Source organism: Coturnix japonica, chromosome 4 (genome assembly GCF_054131305.1).
Source record: "Coturnix japonica strain WE chromosome 4, WE-NBRP24, whole genome shotgun sequence".
NCBI lineage: Eukaryota > Metazoa > Chordata > Aves > Galliformes > Phasianidae > Coturnix > Coturnix japonica.
Window position 1 is genome coordinate 65,164,593 of NC_140666.1, and position 15,893 is coordinate 65,180,485.

Consider the following 15,893-nt stretch of genomic DNA (forward strand, 5'->3'; position numbering starts at 1 on the left):
AACTTTGTGCCAGCGTGTGATCCTTATAGTATAGCGAGCTGTAGCCGTGACAGATGTGACGAACAGCCCCAGAGCTGTTTGAGAGGAGTGAGGGTAAGGAGCTGCACCAGGCACAGTGGCCCTTCTAGCAGAATGTGTGACATTTGCTCTGTGTGGCTTGGCATGTGGCACAGCTTCAGTGGTTATTCTGATGTGGGGTGCACTCTAGGTAAGTTGTCTTCTAAATATAGTGAGCCTGGGCTGCCTTTTTGTTTGGCTTTTTTTTTTTTTTTTTTTTTTTCCCATCCCCTAAAGAGTTGCTATCAGTGATCAGTGAGTGGGAGGGCTCTGTTTTCTACCATGTCATTCAGTTACAGCCTTTTGCCTGTTTCAGGTGCTTCCTTACTGAAAGCAGTGTGGGATCTATGATGGACTCTAGGATTGATTTTCTGGTACTATAATTTATAATGGGATGAATGTCATTGATAAAACAAGTCCGGTCGTGTAGAGGTCATTCCATAGTATCCACATAAGTTATATTTAGTGTTGTTTATATCAGATTCATGTCAGAATAAAGCTACAATTACAAACTGCTTACTTTTTTTATAAACAGCACAAGGAGTGCCAGCACACTGCAGAGGGGAGGCCTGGGACTTTGTTCTTGTAGGAAAAAGTAGGGAAAAAAACGGTCTGTAAGAGGGAAAAAATAAATAAATCTATTGCAGTCTGTTCTTGTTAGCTGTTTTAATTTGCTTATTGGTTGATTTATATAAAGCTCATTTTGTGCTTGATTCACATAAAACTGATTTTGTGCTGCTTTAAATGTAAAGGCAGTCAGATAGCAGAAAATAAACTGCAGGTTTCTCAGTGTCGTGCTCTTAAGAGAGCAGAAGAGGTGGGGTGTTACAAAGCACTTGTGCAGGGAACTTGCTGGCTTCTTCTCTCTACTTAACATTCCTGGACATCACGTTTCTTATTTAGCTCTGCATTTCAGAGACGCTGAAAAATATTTTGGTGGGGACTTTTTTTGTTCTTGTTTTGTTTGAGGCAAAACCATCCATACAAAATAACACTGAATAACGGGATAACTGTAGAACCTGCTACAAAGCATAGGTAGCAGCCTTGTGCTTGTTTGTTCAGCTTTGAGCCATCTGGCATTTGTTTCTTAAATTTAGATAAGAGTTCAGCCTTGTTTTTGTTTGCTTTTTGTGTGTGTTTTTAAGTCCTCACGTTGTTCTATTATTATTATTTTTTCAAGGGGACATGTCTGATGTTTGCTTTACTTCATTGTCTGGAGTAGAATACTGGTGACTGCTGTTTGTTAACTGCTTTTTGATGTAGGGTAAGCAAAAGGGAAGATGTATGTGAAATTCTTCAAAACCCTTTGGCTTTCCCAGTGCCAAACAGTAGCATTTTTAAGTGCAGGAGATTAATATAGAGAGCTGGAAAGGGAAAGCATCACATAATGTGCTTGTGTCCATGTCTGTGGCGAAAATTAGTCTGTCAGTGCAACTATAATGAATACTCTGATAACTTTTCCATACTTGTCAGTTCTTCCAGATGGCATTTTCAGAGAGTGGCAAAATGGCCTTTGTATTCACATTGCTGGCTGTGGAATGACTTTAATCTTTCTGGAATCATGGCTGCATTTTTATTTCTTTATTTTTTAATAAATGTTACTGTGGGGTTAATGTTTAAAATATTTAAAGGGGTTTGGCTTCTTGCCACTGAAGTAGAACAGCATGTGCCTAACCCTGGGACTCTTACCATTCCCAGTGCAGCCAAAAAAAATAAAAATTGCTCAATAGTGCAGTGATCCAGTAAGTTCAAAGGCTGTAATTTAAGGTTGGTCTCAAACAAGGGCGTTCTAAAAGGGGATGATTGACTTGACATTTTCTATTTAGTTGAGGGAAAAGGAATTTTTACAGATGGCATCTGAATGTTTTAGAGAACTCTTTAGGTTGCATAGGAGCAGCCATCTGTAAGTCTAAGTCCAGTAAAATAAGCTAGTGAAAAATAATGGTGAGAAGCACCAATCTGTACGTAGGAATCTAAAACTCTTTGAGAACTAGGTAACGTGTTAACTTGGGGTACCTTTGTTTTTGGCTCTCTTTGGATTGGAATGCCAGGCTTGAACAGTGATTTAATAAAAACAAAGTTCAAATCTAATTTGGGAATCTTGGAATTTATGACTTGAAATGGAAAAGTTGATGAGGAAAGCTAAAAGCAATTGCACTCAAGCTCCTCGTATTTCTGATGTTCTCTACCTTAACCCAGGGGACTCTGTTGCATGTTGCTGGGGGGGGAAGCAAGGGCTCTGACCCCAGGACCGCATCTCTGATCTGGTTCCATTCTGACCTCATGTGTACCGAGAGCTGTGCTGAAAACATCCATCTCTGGGGAGCTTTTCCTGGCTGTAGTGACAGATGATGCAAACCCACAGTTCCTGCCAAGCATCCCAAGTATTTTCTATTAGTGGTCTGGTCGCAGCCACACCACGTTGGTGATGGGATGCTCCCTGTACTTGAGGGAATGATGCAGTGTGCAAGGCGTGCTGAGATAAGGCTGGCTGGGCAGAGAGAATTGTCTGTCCTCACCCTGCTTTGTTTTACAGTTCTCATGTTCAAGTTAAACACACACGTGGATTTTTCTGCAAATGTGGATGTGAAACCTGATACCTAAAGAACTTTTAAGTGAAAATAATCACAAATTAGATACTTCTAAGCTAGAAATAGCTAACTTAGTTGTAACTTCCCAGACAATATTTTGTTCAATTCTGATTAAATTGTACTTCAAGCATGGAAGTGGAATATTCTGGGCCACTGTTACAGTTAATTGTTTAAACTCATGTATGCATATCCTAAAGAAAAGAAAAATATTGTAGATGACAAGCACAGAATTAACACATCATGTCATTATGTTGTGACCTATGTAGCCTAAAGAGGTGGTGTCTAAGTGGATGTGCACAGTGCCAGAAAGCATCCATATGTGAGCAGCACTAGAGTTATGTCTTTTAAAACTAGCATGAAGTAATTTTTATTATTCATGTTAATGTTTGTAGGCAGTGTTATGATGGCTGAATGTATTTGGGATTTGATTATAAGTGAAATAAAAATCAACTATCTGTTTCATTGCTCATCCAGTGAAGGGAAGACAGATGTGCCTTTGTCACTGGCATCTTCCTTCATGTCATTTGGTAGTTATTCAGAGGAGAGAGCACTCTGGGCTAGAAAGTCAGAGTTTACCTGTGTTTTGGCAAGAAATAAGATGCTAAATACCTTCTCTGGAAAACCTCAGGAAGCACAGTGGTCAGAGATTCCATTTCTGCTTGAAGGTGTTCAAGCTGTAGTCAAATGGATTGAAAGCATATAATCCTCATGAGGGGAGATTCTTGTAAGCAGAGGATAAAATGAGAAACACCTGTACACCACTCAGTGCTGAGTGGATGCAGAGCAGCACTGACTTTTCAAGGAAACCCTTAATGCCATGACTGGGCAGTGAGGAGGTCTTGGAGCCATAACCTTGGAGGGCCAGGTAATGCGAGGTGGTGCCAGCTGGCTGCAGCAAAGCAGGAGGGGCCTGGCCATGCCAGATTTGGGCAGTGGTGGTTTTATTTTGGAGTGGTGTGCTTGTTGGTTGCAAGGTCTTACACACACCACGTCCTGCTCCGCTGTGTGCCTTAGCTAAGCAGCCATGGGATGTAGCATACTCAAAATATGAATGCAGAATGCCTGTGGTGTGTGTTGCTGGGATCTTTCTCCAACTGGGTGTCCTCTTCCTCAGTGGGTTATTACTTTAGTTCCTTCTGATTGCTGTGTTTTCTTGGCTGTTCTGGTGGTGTCTTCTGCCACTACTAATGTCATAGATTTGCAGCACTCTGTGTCAGATGAAGTGCAAGGCCTGTTGCTGTCTGGGTAACTCCTGCACAGTTATTTCAAGAACAGAAAGAGGCTTGGATTTGCCAAACTAGTTTGACATCTGGAAGCACTTCAGTACTACAAAGCTCACTGGTAGAGATTATGTCCTCTAGGAACATGGGTCAGCTCTAAATTTTGTTGTTTGTCAGTAGGAGCGTTTTGTTCATCTGCTGAAGAATGTGGTGGGGGTGTAATGGGCTTTGTCTTCCTCTTTTGGAAGAAAAGTTTCTATTTTTTACCAACTCTTAAAGATGGTTCCTCATCCATTGCCCTTTATAATGGAAGATAATTGCGTCAGTTCTTGTGTGCTCTTGGTGGTGGATAAGTATTACACTGTGTTCTGTACCTTTTGATTCCTGACTTCAGCAAATTACTTCTCACAGTTCCTGTTCATAAATATTCTGTCACTTGTGAACGATGAGCAAATGAATTCCTCTGAATATTCCAGAAGTTTTAGAGGCTGTTTTTCTGATTTCTTTAATGTTGCAACCATTTATAAGACTTCTAGTAGCTTTCATTTCTTGTACCTTGACCCGGCATAGAACTGTGTCATTTAAATACACAGAGAGAAAATACTGTTTCTTGTTCAAAGGAAAATTCTTCTGGAATGCTTAACTCTTCAACTGCGTGCACCCAAAGCCAATGATTTATTTAAGACGTTGGCCGTAAGCACATGCTGCTGGAGTGTCTTGATTTGAATGATGAGTCTGTTACAGTAGAGGTTTTTTTAATACAACTGTCGTAATTTCACATTTAAATTGACTTTGTTGGATTGTATTTGTTTATATTTATTGTAGTTCTTTTATAGCCTGGGGGAAGAAGTACTTGTAGAGGTTGAAAATAATTTTGACGCTGTTTTGCATAGCTAATGTATCCTTTTTTATTATTATTATTCCTCCCTGCAATACTGAATTAATTGAAAAAGCTACGTTAAATAGGTGTAACAGCAAATTATACACTTCTATGGCAAGTCTGTGATGTGGTTAAATTCAGCAGAGGAAAGTTCCCAGCTGAGTTTTTTTGGAAGTGTCACATTCTTTTTTTCCTTGCCTGTAGCAGACAAGGATAAGTGACTGCGGTTTGTGTCACTTCAAACAGGTGAGGGAGAGCTGTTAGTTCTGTTAGGGCAAAACTGAATACTTACTCAGTGTGTTGCAATATGACGTTTCCAAACAACTGTTCTTTCCTTGGGCTGTCTTCAGGAAGGCTAAAATACAATTTGTCCTAGCTGCTCTGCAGGCTGTTTCACGTGGAATTGTTTCCTGGAGCAGCTGTTTGCTGTAACCTGTGATGTGGTGAAGGATGGTGTGGGAAGTGTTTGCGTGGCTGTGTGTGTGTGTGTTTCTCCTGGAGACTCAGAGCATGGGGAAGTGCTTCTTTATTTTAATCTGCTCTCGAGATAACAAAGTTGATGTTACATTAGACAGGTAATTCTTTGACCTTCAGATTTCTGGAGTTTAATGCTTTCCTTGCTCCTCCTGCTGCTCCCGCCACCCACCCGTCACAGGGTTTCCTGGTGTTCTGGCTCATCAAGTTTTCCAGAAGTCTCTAAGTAATAGAAGGGGAAGTTTGGCAAGTCCATCTGCCTTCTGCTCCACTCCTGGCCAGGCAGACTGGTTGCATGCTGTGTTGTACAACACTCCTATCCCTCACTGTAAGTGTAGTATGAAGTGGCAAAATCTCCACAAGTATCACCTGTCCAGTCTGTGACGTCCTTGTCAAATCAGCTCTAGGATGTGCTGCTAGCACACAGTGAGCTTTTGATACATTTCTGGCAGAGTCGAAGGAAAATTCTTTAGCTGGAGCCTATTATTGCTGCATGGCTGAATTGATCTTTGAAAGCTGAAGTCTCTTGGGAGAGTTCTGGAAAGCCCAGCTTCTATGTTTTGTTTTCCCTTTTTTTTCCCCTTGGTCTTGCTGTTTGCTTGCCTTCTGATGTGTGCCACTGAGGAAAGCTTCTGATGACTCAGTCTCAATTCATCTCTCTTAAAATGCCTGGGCCTTGTCTTCAGTAAGTCGTGCTGTTCCTTTCTTTTCACTGTGCCTTAGCTACTGTATTCCAAATAACTTTCCTAATGTGTTAATTAGAAGTTATAATTCTATAAATACAGAAGCATACTCTTACATACGGCTCTTAACTGCTTATTGTTTGCTACTTACTGGGTAGTAAGATTACTTGTACTTTCCGAAGCTTTGTGCATAAATGTCCTCTAAAATAAGCCTTTGAGTTACAAAAATTATTTAGAAGCTGATAATCTTAGTGAGGGAGGTTTGGTAAGTTATACCAAATGGTAATCACATACTGTCATTGATTTAATGTTCCCCTGATGTTTTAAATTTAACAGATAAAACAGAGGTATTAGTGGCTTCCACAATTAATGCTTAAACCATGCCAGGCTTCAGGAGAAGTGCCAAATAAAACTCGTGCAAGCAGTTTCCATATGTTGCTGACACATTATTTCCTGGAAGGCTGGTTGATGTGTTGGCAAAACAAGTAAAATGTGCCATTTTCTGTTAAAATTTGGGAAGAACAATCAAGTCACAGCTCTTAAAATAGGCAGTCTGAGATAATAATGGGGCTCCAGCTTGTCAATGCAGTTTTGTATTCTCAGTATTTAAGCTGATCTTTGATCTGTGATCTTTGTTGCATGTTAAAGCTTTTTTTTTTTTTCTCCTGTCCATTGCTATCTTTAGCTAAGTTAAAATACTGAAATAGGAACTATTGGTATTTGTGATTTATAAATAGGAGGAAAGATCAATTGAACTTCTAAAGGTGGTAAAGAGAATATAGTAAGTTTATCCATTGGGGAGGGCTACTATACCTAAAATGGGGAAAAGAAAGGAAATAACCCAAAAGGTATTTAACTATTTAAAGAACGCAGTTATTGACTTTAATGTATTATCAAACTGTAATCAATACTCTGTTCTAAGAGCTGGACTCGAGGCAGGACTAAGTAACCTACAAACAAGCATTCAGTGCTTGAGAATAAAGCCAATATGAGGCACTGGCAGGCTGGTGGCAGCTTGAAAAGCCCCAGTTCAGGTGCCAGTGCCAGTGCTCTGCTTTGGTGCTGTTGTTCTCTGCTGGTGAGTCAGGGGGTTTTGGTCAAACAGATGGCCATGGCTTAACCTGCACTTTTAGCTTCTCTGCATTGTGTGCATTCCTTCAGTTGTTTGTTTTTGCACTGTTTTTTAACCTTTCTTCCTGAAACAGTTATGCAGGAGGAAAGGCTGGACGTGGCAGTCAGATACGGGTCTCTGATAAGAAATTCCTTCTAATGAAATCCTAGAAGCAAGTTCTGCAGGGTTGTTGTGCAAGAGTAACATCTTAAAATTACAACATCTTAAAATTACATTTACTTAGGTTGCCTAAAATATTTTATTCTCAAAATGTTATTTTTGGTGTCCCCCAGTCTTACTCTGAAGTGGCAGAGGAGGAAGTGTGACAAAGCACTGTAACAGAGAGGTTGGAGTATCCTTCTCTGGAGATATTCAGAATGCACCTGGATACCTTTGTGTGTGATGTACTCTTGGGATGCTGCCTTAGCAAGGAGAGAGGTTGGACTAAATGATCTCCAGAGGTCCCTTCCAGCCTCTACAGTTCTGTGATTCTGTGAAGAGAGGAATTATTTTTAGTTTTGTGCCTGTGTTGGTATCCCTCCAGTCTTTACCTTTGGCTTTCTGCTGTTGTGGAGTAGGACTGGTAACACAGCTGTTTCCTAGGCTTTTTATTTTATTAATGGAGAAAACCTGAACACGGCTGGCTGATGTGCTGCTGAACTGGTACTTTCCTCAGGAAATGGGAGTGAAAGAGAACAGCTTGTGGGACCGGTGGTTGGTGAGCACTGCTAGATTCCTTTCCTGTATCATGATCTAAATGAGCACAGGATCCAGAATGATTGCGTAGCATTGACTGTTGCCCAGCAATTGGCATTGATTCATGGAAGAAAAAAGAGCTTGCGTGATCCTTGCACACCTTGTACCTTTCCAAAAGGCCAACTCTGCCTCAGTTCAGGCTGTTGTAATGCATTCAGGTACTTGAAAAGCAAGCATGTTCCTGTGTCCTCCAGCCTAGGCTCCCAGGCTTGCAGTTGTGAATTGACTCCGTGCTTTGCCATGAGGTTTTTAGTTGATGTAAGCAGGTGATGTGTATTTGCATTTGTTCTTTGTAGGAAATTGTTGTTGCCGCTCAAGCACATAACTAGTATCTGAATGTTTGCAAGCACCTTCGGGCTGGAGAAGGAACTAGTGGCTGGTATTTCTCTGTATATATTCTCTCTAAATAAGCATGACAGAGTTGACAACTTGTTTCTTTCTGAGAATGGTAGGTATTAAGCTGGAAGTGGTCTTGTGACTCTCCTACACTGTTCAGGTTTTTTGTTTTCTTTCTTTCCAAAAGTCATCTCTGCAGCTGTGCTCTGAGTAACATTTTCACAAGGGATCTGAATTCATTTTCTGAAGCTAACTAAGGCTTTGATAGGGCTAGATAGGACTTGAGCCAGTTCCTGGGGCACAACTAAAGAAACTCCTCAGTGAACTAGTTTGTAGATTGTTGTATATTTTTTTTACAGGTTGGAATATTAAAATAGGACTGTAATCTGGCAGGCAAGAACTGAAATTTGTGACGGTGTTTTTCTTTTTCCCTGCATTTTTCTCCTTGTGCTACTGCAGCTGCGCTCTTTGTCTCTTCTACTGCCACGCTGGGGCATGCAACTCTGGTTCCCCCAGCTGCACTTGTGCAGCTGCTGAGTTGTGTCCTTAGGTTCTGAGGAGCTGCTGCTCTCCAGGACACCAGCCGGCCCTGTGCATCCTGGCAGCAAGGTGGAATGGCACAAGGGGGCTGTCAGATCTCTGTGGCTCATATGATGCAAGGCGTGAGAAGTTAGCAGCCTCTATTTGAAAGAGGTCTGGCGGTGAGATCCAAGGAATGTTCTCCAAGCTGGCATTTGGTTCCTCTCCAATACTGAGTATTTTGAATGTATTGACCTCCAGGGTATGTGCGAGATGAATCTCTCCAGGCCATGAGAGATACTGTGCAAGTGAGGGCTCTTGTTTAAGGGAGTGTTGATCCTCATGGTTGCTTGTGCTCCAGTCTCAGTTAACCAGGTCCAAGATAGGCTGTGTTGTGACATTGTTTGCTGGGAATAGAAACACTTATTCTGTAATCAGCTAGGAAGTTTCCTTACTTACCAGTCACTGATTTGCATACAGATACAATATTTGATACTTAACCTAGCAGGAATCTTAACCAATAGATGAGAGCTGCTCCAAAAGTAATGCCTCCTGTTATATTATATTGACCTGTGGTGTCAGAGTTGGATGTTGGTGGTATGGAAGTAAAGATTAAACCTTCCCACCAATACTGCATTAAATTTTGTTGCCACATGACAAATAGCAGTGGAGAGGCAGTCGGACAACACGGTGTCTGACACAAAATTGCATGTAATTCAAAGGTGTGGAACTGAATTCCTTGATGCAGAAAAAAATCACACCCACTGACATTCACTGATGCTGGATGTTTCTGGAGACCAATCAGTGGATGTGAGCACAGTGAGGTGGTGAGTGGTACATTTCAGCAGTGATGACAGTGACAGTGGGTCACCTCCTCTGGTGAGCACTGCATGCAGGTTCTTGTACATTGCTGGTGAAGATGCATAGTTACTGGTGGTGATTATGTTGAAAAACAGTTTCATGGCTGAGAATTTGCAGCAACTAGTGTTACTGTGCTCTTTGTATCTTCTGTAGTTTTCATTGACATAAATAGGAGGTATTACTTCCAGAATATATGGGTCAATATATATGTGGATATACCATGAGGATATATATATAGGATCCATATATATATATATATAAGAATATATGCAGTTGGCATTAATTACAAAAGTAGTATCTCACAGCTCTGTACCAGAACTGTTTTCCATGCAGAATGTAAATGACTCACCCATTTGTATCAAAGACAAATACAAGCATCTAATCCATCAAGTTCTCCTGCAATTAAGCTGAATCTCTGGCTGTGATTAGACTTGTGATTGTTTCGTCAAAGAGCTCAAATATATTTTTCCATTGTGTATTTCTTCTGAAGAAACATTCAAGTACATGACATATAAGTAAACCTGAATACTGAGGTTTGCTGTTTTTCTTCTGCCTATGGAAGCTGATTCTAAGCAGGCTTGTTGAAATAAGCACAAATAGGTAAACAAACAAAAAGAACAACCTAGAAACAAACAATAGAGAAGAAACACCTTGGTCTTAATAGGCACACAAACATGGAATTCAGCAACGTGATGGGGAGAAATACAAAGCAGTTTCTGTGCAACTGTTTAAACAAAGGTGAGTGCTAAAAATTACAACTTAAGAGCTGAAGCAAGCAGTTGGTCTTGGTTCTTCTTTGGATGAGGAGAATACTGTGTAAAACAATTCAGGGGATCTTAGTACAGTTCAGTATAATGAAGGTGATTAGTTCTACCTTCCCCATCCAATGTGCTCTGTAATAGTGATTTGTGAAGAAGGTGAATAAAAGACTTGATGTAACAGTGTGTATTGAGGTGGAAGACTTGTCTGATTGACAGCTTGATTTTTAGACCTACTTTGTAGACCTCAGTAAAAACTATTTACCTGTCATGTGATTAGTTGAGAATTAAGATTTTTCTCCTTTCTGCTTTAAAAAAAAAAAAACATAGACCAACTGCAGGTTTTATTTACTTATTTATTTATATCATTTCCTGTATTCAGAAACAAAGGACCCATGCCACTGTTCAGTTTGTGATACGGGTGATCAGAGAAGTGGAAATAATTTCTGAACACTTGGTGAAGTTGAGCCTTGGCTTTCTGCATAAAGGTTGTTGCTGTTCTGTGACCCAGTGCCCCTCTTGCTTGCAGCCTGCCTTGCTTTGAGGAGGAACTTATTTGCAGATACAAGAAATCCAGCCTAGGGAAGCCTTGTGCACCCAGCTGTTTGTACAACTACTTGACAGTCAGGTATGCCTCAGTAGTTTTTCAAAGAACTCTTTGCACAGCACAGTTGTGCGTACTCCTTTGCAACTCTGAAGTCTTGGATATAGTTTTCCAGAAAATTAATTGCCTGAGTTCCAAATGGCAGTTCATTCCATCCTTACTTCTTGTGAGGCAGTTTGCTTTGGAGAAGGCTCCTTATGCAGCATTAATTGCTTACAGTTGATATTTGTGAGCGGTATTCTACCCAAATGATTTGTAAAAGCACCTCTGGTATGTGCAGCTTGGCTCACAGAAAATAAAACCCCAGTGGTGTATTGGAAAGAAAAGATATCAAGGCAGAAACTGCCTTCTGTTCTAGGATAGTCCTCAAATACCTGGTGTAGGAGGAACAGAGCAGTCCTGAAATTAGAGAGGTGGAAAATGGGAACACCAAGGAACTGAGGTCTCTTTTGAATTCTTTAGCTCAACTTTTTTTCTCTTTCGGGATTCTGCAATTAGGGTGATGTATTTTCCTGCCAGGAGAAGCTTCGTGACTTTTCCCCATATTTATTTTCTTGGATTACTCAGCTCCGGGTATGTGTCTGTGGTTTGGGGTTTCTCTGTTTTGCTTTTTTTCCCCTGCCCAGGCAGTTCCTCTCAGTTCAGAGTTATGCAGTAGGCTGGGAATTCTTCTACCAGAGTACTTATGTCAACAAGATGTGCATTTAGTGTCCTAATAGAGCTGAAAATGAGTTGGTATACTGTGAATTCATGGGTTTCTAGATGGACGCCTAGAAATGGCAGCGTTGTTGCCAGGCTTTGGTGAACTTCATGCTTACCAGATAAAGTAATTTTGTCCTGCACGTCTAAACTTACTGAGATTATATTGAGAAAGTTGATCAGTGCTCAGAGGACAGTATTCAGTTGTACAAGTTCAGTTTATATAAGTAGCTGAGGAATTTTTTTTCAGGCTTTCTTTCTTCATTCTCACAAAAAGTATGTTGTAACAAATTTGACCGTGAAAGTGGTTGTATTTTGTCTTTAAGCTGAAATCCAGGAGACAGAGTTGCCTTCTAACAGAGTGTCCAGCTGTGGAATCAGTACTGCAAGTATACTGGATGAGCTCAGTGGCCTTTAAATAATCACACTGCTACTGCTGCCTGCATGTAATTCAGGCTTTCCTTCATCAGGTTCATAAAACTGCTGAAGTCAAAGCTAATAAGGGTTAAATGTGAGGCTAGCTGTACTGCAGACAATAGTTTAAGCAGGGCACCAAGTCCGAGAGGTTTCAGAGAGTGGATTTGTGCATACCAGTGGATCGTCAGATGGAGGGGGAAAAGTTAATGTGTGATCAACCCTTGCAAAAAGCAGAGAGCTGACATCCGAAAAAGCCAAGCAGGATGCACAAGGCATTTTTCACCTGTTTAACATGCAGTGCTGTTAGGCTATCAGTTACTCTATGTTTATAGCCTAGTTTTAGTACAAGAGTAGAGTGTAGCTGTAAAATAAATAACTACGGTTCCTCTGTAGCGCAGCAGCACCTTGCCAGCATCCTCTGTGGACTTGGGAGCAGCAGGTGTGGGTGTGCACCAGGCCTGCAGCACATCTGTTGCTGCCCCTTGCACTGATTCTGGTCAGGCTTAAGCTGAAATGAAAGCTGATGGTCTGGGCCATGTAAAGCTGTAGTTCCGGGGTGTCTGTAGAGCTCTGCTTGTTCCATTTCTCCTGTAGAACCAGGTTTTATCTTTGCTCTTCTGTTAAGTTGTCCAGTCAGCTAAATAGGTGAATGGGGAGAACTGTTTCAGAGGTTAGCACTTGAAAGTTGAAACAGTTCTTCAGCTCACCTGTGAAAGTGCAGAGATTTGGCTGTAACACAGAACAACATGAAGGCTATAGTAAGTGGCATTTGTAGTTGATCCTAACTTTAAGCAAGAAGTTTTATAATAGCAGATTTACACAACACGCATCTTATCTTATTGTTATAGTTATTGTTATAGTTTACTGAGAGATTACTGTGCTTATAGGTTACTGTGAGTAGCATTACTGGGGGTGTCTGAAGGACTCATGGGACAAGCTGTAAGTAGGAGTGAGTCCTGCTGGTGCTCAGTGCGTGCAGGGCTCTCCACAGCAGCATACAGCTCTGCACTCACATGGAACCCTCTCCCTGCAGCGAGGGGCTTGGCAGCCCGCAAGTCTAAATCCAGCCCACAAGTCTGAATCCAGTCCACATTGTGTGGGCGAGACAAACAGACCCATCCTGGCAGCCTTCCCCGGGAGTGCAGTTTCCCCTTCTCCCCACCTGGCCCAGGAGCTTCAGGGCCGTAGGCAGTGGCAGTATGTCAACAGTGAGACTGCACCCCCCTGCCTACGTGTTGCATCAATTGAGCTGTTTTCTCCAAGCTACTCTGCAAAACTGGCATAGCATTTTTCTTGTTTGTGTCGTTCCTCTACACTACAGAGGTAAGAGCGCTGTGCTTTGTTGAATTCAATCTTGTATGTTCTGAGACCAAAAGATAAACAAGAAATATATAAAAGAATTAAAATATAAAAACAAAACTCAAGCAACAGAACTTTATCTCATTGTGAGAAAGTTTCCCTTGTAGGGGACATAATTTTTTAAAAAAGATATTAAAACAATGCATTAGCTTTGTTTATTTTTCCACCCTCTTCAGACTAGAGAGTTGGGAGCAATGACTGTGAGTTGCCCAGTTACTCCAGATGCCAGCTAGGCAAGATCACAGGGGAAAAACCAGTTAAGTTGTTAAGACTGATAGAGTTTATAGTAGCATCCAGCTACTATAGTTCCGACAGTTTGCAACAACCACTCCACCTTTAGGACTTCTAGTCATTGCATTGGAATTGTGAACTATTTGGCTACAGAAATGTTATTTCCATTAACCTGTTTCTTGAAGTTTTATTGGGTTTTGTTCACATAGATGTCATCAATAGCCCTGAATATAAAAAAAAAAAAAATGCATAGGAACAACTGTTCTTTAAGTGGCAAATAACAGCATTTTCAGGATTAAAATCTGCTGTGATGCTGCTGCTGTGCAAGACTGCATTCCTGACTGTGGTAGAATTTCTTACACAGTATGTGCAACCTCTCCTTGGCTGGCTGTAGTATTCTCTGAATGAGTGCCCACTTCTGCACAGCAGGCATCTTTGAGTCTGCAAAAACTGGGAGCTGATTAAACTTCTGACCTGGCTAACTTGGGAAATCCTAAGTATCCTGATGAATAAGCTGCACTGCAAAAGGATACTGTGGCAAGGATACTGCTATTTCAGTAAGGGATGTATTGATCAGCTTTATTCAGATCATTAATTGGGTTATAGATTTGTTACACAGAATAATCCACTAGAGCTAAATAATACTTTTGGGTTTACTGTATCTTACTTCACTGCAGATTATGTTGGAAGTATTCCAAATGCTCAGTAAACTAGTTCACACTGTGTATCGTTGTTAAATATAGCCAGCTGCTGAACTGGCTCCCAGCGTTAGGTTGAAGATCTGAAGGGACATGAGAACAGGAGCTCATCAGTTTTGCCGTGGCCTCAGCTGTCACATTCTAATGACACAATCTTACTACTTGCCAGAATACTGGTGGTGTCCATTAAATGTTGGGCAGTGTTCACACCAAACCCAGGGGCACAGGCACAGATGCTTTGTAAAACAATTCACAAGCATGAAAAATTTCAAGTCAACACTGTACCCTAAAGTAGTTTCAGTCTATGGTGCCCAGTGCATTATAGTGTATTTGGCATTAGAACTTAATTTTAAAAGGCAAATGTTTAGTGTGGGAGTTATTTCAGTGGTAATGGTTAAAGCCATCTCTGCTCTGACTTGCTGAGCATGTCTATCGTGACTCATTGTTAGGAGGCAAAAATTATTTTCTTTTCTCCAGAGTTATGCCTGGCATTTCAGCCACCACCTTTGCAGCCTGGTGTTCTTGGTCTTACAGAGAGCTTCTGCCTTTATTTCTTGCTGTTTTATGAAAGCCTTGTCCTTCTCAGTCAGGAGGAGACTAACAATAGACAAAGTGCTTAATCTGAAATCTGTAGACTTGGGGATTATATTTTCCATACATATGTATGGTATATAACTGAACTTCCATACATATGTATAGAAAATATAATGTGCATGTGTGTATATGTACACAAAACATATATTCTAAAGCAGCGCACAGCAGCACCCCCCATTCTCTTCCCTGCTCCTGATGTTGTGGTGAGAATCCCAGGTGCAGTAGCTGTTCTGTACTGGTGCCCTGTACCTGCTTCTGTATAAAGTTTACGTGGCAGCACTGGAGAAACCAGCGGTTTGTCCAAGATGCAAGTGTTAGACTAGGTGAGCAGTGTATGGTATGTAACCACATGCAGTCAGATAAGTTGGAACACTGAGTTGGGGTTGGTGGGTGTCAGTCCAATCTGTGCTCAGCTGTTCAATCAGATCTTTCAACAAGTAGGACTTGGACCTTGACCTGCTAAGGGAGTGCCATAATAGTAAATGCATATTGTCTTAAGTTCTAGCTTCCTGCTTTCATTTTGACCTGAAACTTTATCCTTGATTATACAGGAGCTGATTTAAAAACAAGCAAACAAACCACCTCCTTGAAAACTTAGGAACATTTCATTGAAAAGTTGAGGGCTAATTTAACAAGGAAGTAAAAACTTAATTCTTGGAAGTTCTTAAAGAGGGGCACACTGAATATTGATCTCATGGGAAACTGTGCAGTGGCTTTGTTTATAGTAGCAATAGCCTAAAAGCCAAGCCAGTGATCACTCCAAACACAAGTGGCCATGCACTGCAGTTGTGTGCTGCACCCACCCAGAAAACTCCATGTTGCTTCAAACCATGAATATTTTCTTACTGGAGCTAAGAATGAGTGCCTGGTTGAGTCCTAGCAATGGAAAGTACCAGAATATTCAAGCAAGAGGCTTGTTGGTATTCTGGTCTGCCCATTCAAAGATGTAGCTTTGGTTTTGTTTGATCATGCATTTAATGACAACTCATAAAATACGTTTGCTTACTTGCACTGCTTTTATAGCTAGGGTTTGTCATCGGCTTGT

At 41.1% G+C, this 15,893-nt stretch overlaps 1 protein-coding gene across 6 annotated transcripts in view; it reads left to right on the top strand.

The window, feature by feature from the left end:
- Positions 1-15,893, top strand: part of MTUS1 (microtubule associated scaffold protein 1) — a 109,294-nt gene that overhangs the window by 9,376 nt on the left and 84,025 nt on the right. The window contains exon 2 of one of the 6 annotated variants that reach the window (XM_085545342.1): positions 10,776-10,874. The exons of 4 other annotated variants lie outside the window; for them this stretch is intronic. The gene's annotated coding sequence lies outside the window, so the exon portion shown is untranslated. Of the gene's footprint in view, positions 1-5,741; positions 5,908-10,775; positions 10,875-15,893 lie in introns of those variants that run through there. One more of the 6 variants, XM_085545341.1, reaches the window with a different exon arrangement.